This window comes from Trachymyrmex septentrionalis, unplaced genomic scaffold (genome assembly GCF_001594115.1).
Source record: "Trachymyrmex septentrionalis isolate Tsep2-gDNA-1 unplaced genomic scaffold, Tsep1.0 scaffold7, whole genome shotgun sequence".
Lineage (NCBI taxonomy): Eukaryota > Metazoa > Arthropoda > Insecta > Hymenoptera > Formicidae > Trachymyrmex > Trachymyrmex septentrionalis.
The window spans coordinates 5080881-5085576 of NW_017305884.1; the positions used below are offsets into that span (position 1 = coordinate 5080881).

The window sequence follows — 4696 nt, forward strand, 5'->3', positions numbered from 1 at the left end:
TTGACCCCTCGCAGGCAGTTCGCACCTTTCAGGAAAATGAGAACAGGAACACAGAGCATTAAGTCTAGTGCGCATCATTAGTTCGCTTTTACTCATCGCGCGAGAGGTTGCACAGCACGCGTCAGCGAGAAATTGCAATTCCGCCGAATGACAATTTCCCTCATTCTCTCCTCAACCTCTCTCGCAACTATGCATGCAACCGCAAACACACGCACGCGCGAGCTCTCACGTCCACGCGGCCACGTACCTGCATACATATATTAAACCCAGCCCCATCTCGTATCCCAACCATTTTCGCGTAACCCATACTAGATGCTCTGCAAACTAACCCTCGCACTCGAACGAGCGCGATGTTTTTTGCTGAAACCCCTCGCTCCGTTATGCGAGGATTATCGACAATTCGACCTATTAAGCCGCAGCCCGCAAGGAAGCCAAGCGTTGGATAGCGTTCATATTAAAACGAAATGTGTGTGTGTTGTGTGTGTGTGTACTTCTATATGTGTATGTGTGAGAGAGGAAAGGGAAGAGAGAAGAGGTCTGCAACTCCTTGGTGCAGAATGAAGCTCTTATTACGTAGTACCTCCGGGCTACACGGAAATGGGTACAGTCTACAAGCCGCGAATAGGAACAAAACTCTGCGGGGTTACTTCCCTCCTCAAAAGCATCAGGAACATATGCTACGCTATATGTAATATTTTAGGAAATGTGGCACTTTGTACCTACTACGGACAATGCACGTTTTCGCGCCCATACGGAAATGTGTTTACACATCGATGGAACGTGCAATTCTTTCGTCACATCCATTCTATTTATTATAACATACTGGTAACCTATTCTGTAAATACTCCTGTGCTCTGTATCGTATATTGAATACTAAATGCTTACAAAACATCTTAGAAAAACATGCTTTCAAATATAATTGATGATTGCAATTTCACATCATCCGATGTATTAAAATTTAATATTTTTGTATGTTTCCAAAGTAAATTTGATATCTTATTTTTACACATTTTATGACACTACAAATTGCATGATATTTTTATATTTTAGCCTTCATTTTTTCGTGAATTGTACAAGAATTTATTATTTAAAATATCACATTTTACTACACATCATCATTATGAAATTGTATTGTAATTATAGTAATTTATTTTAGTAAATTTATTATAATATATTATATTTTTATCATAATAAATTTTATGCAATAATATATATATAATTATTTATTTTTCTTTAAATCATAATAATAATATGAGTAAAAATTAAAATATTATCTATATACATACATACACTTGATAAACTTCCAGTAAAATGAAAAGAAATAAAAATTAACACAGGTACATATTTCTGAGTATTTGTATTATAAAAAATTAGAAAGTTTTTTTTAGAGAGAAATTATCGAACTTTCACATGAGCATCTTTAATGGCACGAAAGATATCGAACAGGTATTTCACTTTATACTAAGTGCGTCAAAGAATATTATTAGTTATGGCATAATTTGATTGCGCAAAACATTCACATTCGATATATTGGTGAAATAAACTATATCTTTGATATACCCACAGAAGAAGAAATCTAAGGAAGTAATATCAGAGAAACGAGGTGACCAGGTAGTCTCTTCAATCTCTTCATCTAATTCAATGCTCTCTAAAAGTTAATAAAGATAGTTATGCATGGAAGTTTAATAATTTTTTACAAGAAACTTTTTTTAGTTTTTCTTTGCAATAAAAACAAGCAGAAATGTATGTGTTTTTTTTATTTCTCATCATTTCATATAAATTAAATTTGAACATAAGCGTTTGTAAAACGCTCACAATTAAAGCATTCAGCATGAAAGTAGGTTAAGTAAATAAATAACTCATCTTATTCGAGCGACTTATACCTACGCGGAATGAGTTTATTAAAAATAAGAACATCTGACCGTGTTTAATATTGTGCACATGTTACACTAAGTCTTCAGAAATGAGAAAGAAACAGACGGCGCGACCACGTTAAATTGTGCTATATGATAAGAGCAAGAATGTTCACAAAGACAAAAATTATTAACATAACCCAACAACGATAAAAATATTGTTAAATAAATAATGTTACCATAAAATATCATATATAAAGTTATTAAATTATCAAAAAATTAAACAATTTATTTATGTTAATATATATTAAACTTCACATACCTAATTCATTTTCAATAAATAAAAATTCCTCATATATAAATATTCAATATAAAAAATTCTCATTCTAACTTGTACATAATTATAAACTATTAAAATACGGAAGCAAGTGGATCTTTGTCAATCAGACACTATTTTTAGTAATAAGACTTCTAAATTGCCTTGTAAACAATTTTACGACGTCGTATGACAAAGCGTTTTTCATACAGTCCAAGGAATATCGGTTAAGTTCCTTGATGGCAAAAAGATACGAATTTCCCCGTTTACTATGAATAAGACTCGGAAAGTTGAGAGCTTTTTCCTGCTTAATTTTCGTTTGAAAGGCATCCTGAAAAATGTGGGCCGACGTGACGCCAGTTTTAAGTTTCCAGGGACTTCTTTTGAAGGGTGCAATATTCGCATCCCTCGTTTCCCCTTGCTTTAGTTTCGTACTGCCAACGTATCTACATTTAAACTCTCAAGACCCCCAGCTAGTTTCTATGCTTTCGGTAGCGCCACTTCTTACAACTAATTATTCGTAAAGAAAGCTAATTTAACGAAACACTTAACGTTTCAGCAATTTCCTTTGAAAGAAGGAAATGCACGCCACGCAACGCGAAATTACCTCGCTTGCCGACGTCAAATGGGACGATGGATTTTTATACTTTCATAAAGGCGCTCGTTTCTACAAGCAGTAGAAGCCAATACAATAACGGTAGTATATTTTATGAAGTAAATAAAGTCAGCCCACTCTATATCGGTTGTGTTTAGTACTTATAATTTAAAAGAACACGTTTAATACTTATAATTTTTAAATTATAAGGAAAAAATTAAAAATGAACTTTTGAGAGACAAACTGAATGAACAGATTTAAAAGCAGTATTTAAATTAACAGCGGTAAAGGCAAGATTATGAGTAGTAACATTTTTGTGAAGCAGCAAGGTATACAGATACATTTATGATAAATTTATATTTTAAAACTAAAGAGCTTTCGTAGGAGGCATAGCCTGCTATTACATGGATAATAAATCCATAGGATAATTTTTTTTCCAATAATTAGTAAGTAGACTTTCTTTCTGATGAAAGGAGGTTGCATTTGTTCTTTTTGTTCGCTGCCATCATCCCATCGCTTTCCGCTTTCGCCAACTTCGAAATTTATAACAAAGTTTTAACAACTCGTCTTTCCTGTGTTGCGAGTAAAGAAAGTCAGGGATCCATCGCATCGAGAGCAGCGTAACGAAGAGAAATGTGAATTTGAATATACTTAGCCTTTAACATCAAAACTCCGGATAAATAGTGATAATTTGAGGATATATAAAGATTAATCTTAATAGTTGAGAATGCTTAAATAATAGTAAAATCATATCTGTCAACTGATATATCACATATTTAGAATAAATTAACTTTGTAAAGATTATTATTATTATTTAAAGTGTTATTATTAACATATTTTCTTAATAGCCAAATTTTGTTTTCGATTTTTGTAGTAAGTAAAATTGTGAACAAGTTTATATCTATTCACATTATCTATATAAATTTATACCTCTTGTATGATTGTTTATTATTATTCAAAGTAATGGTAATATGATCAACTTTAGATTCTAGCGATTGTAAATTTATGTTTGTTGAAAATATCAAGAACACGCATGATAAACAGATAAGTCATAAATGAACGTTCAGTTACAGTAAACAACAATAACTTGATATCTGCTTTAATATGTTTATTTGAGAAACACTGATTTACATGATTATCGATAAAAGATTATTTATTACCGATACTCGAAACGTATCGGTTACAATTAATCAGCATTTCATCAAAACTGGTTTTTCAGTTGGTTTAAAAAATCGGGTTACATGGGCGTTGATCAAAATATCGAGCGAAGTTACACGTACATGCTAATCTCACATTTGAAAAAGTAACATTGGTTTTTCCGGCCGCTGCAAACAGATTTGATTGCAATAAAAAATTACGTCGATTTAACCGAACGGAAAGATTATCCCGGGTATATCGTTTAAAAGTAAAATCTACCCATGACATTTTTCGCGCGGAAGTATTAAGCGGCGCAATCAACCCGAGTAAAACCATTTTCGTTAAATACGATCGACGCGATTTGCGAAAGCCGTTTCGACGGCTTCGGCAATGAGTTTTGCGGTACAGACAGTTTAATGCTGGGTGCGCCATCCCAATATAATTCCAGCACGATTCCCGAACGTTTCCGTCGCGGGCGGATCGTCGCGTCTGTACGCGAAATGCGCCTCGGGCAAATTAAGTCCCACTCGTAACTACGAACGGTTGCGATCAGAATTACAAAGTCCCGTGTATACTCTTCCCTTGTGTCTCTTTTCCATCGTCCCGGCATGCAGTCAAACCCATGGGACGCGTCATCACGCGCGAGATGTATATACTTTACGACACATTGCGTGTTACAGAAATCACAGACATACGCGACATCGCGTTGACTCATCTTTTCGTCATGTCAACTACAATTTATCTGTAATAAAACAACAGCATAAAAATGTTAGACGATTTTATTGACAAAAATTT

The 4696-nt window shown here is 33.8% G+C and overlaps 1 protein-coding gene across 1 annotated transcript in view; it reads right to left on the reverse strand.

Annotated features, from left to right (window-relative positions):
- LOC108753592 overlaps positions 1–4696 on the reverse strand; it is a 150722-nt gene that overhangs the window by 65762 nt on the left and 80264 nt on the right. The gene's annotated exons all lie outside the window — the stretch shown is intronic.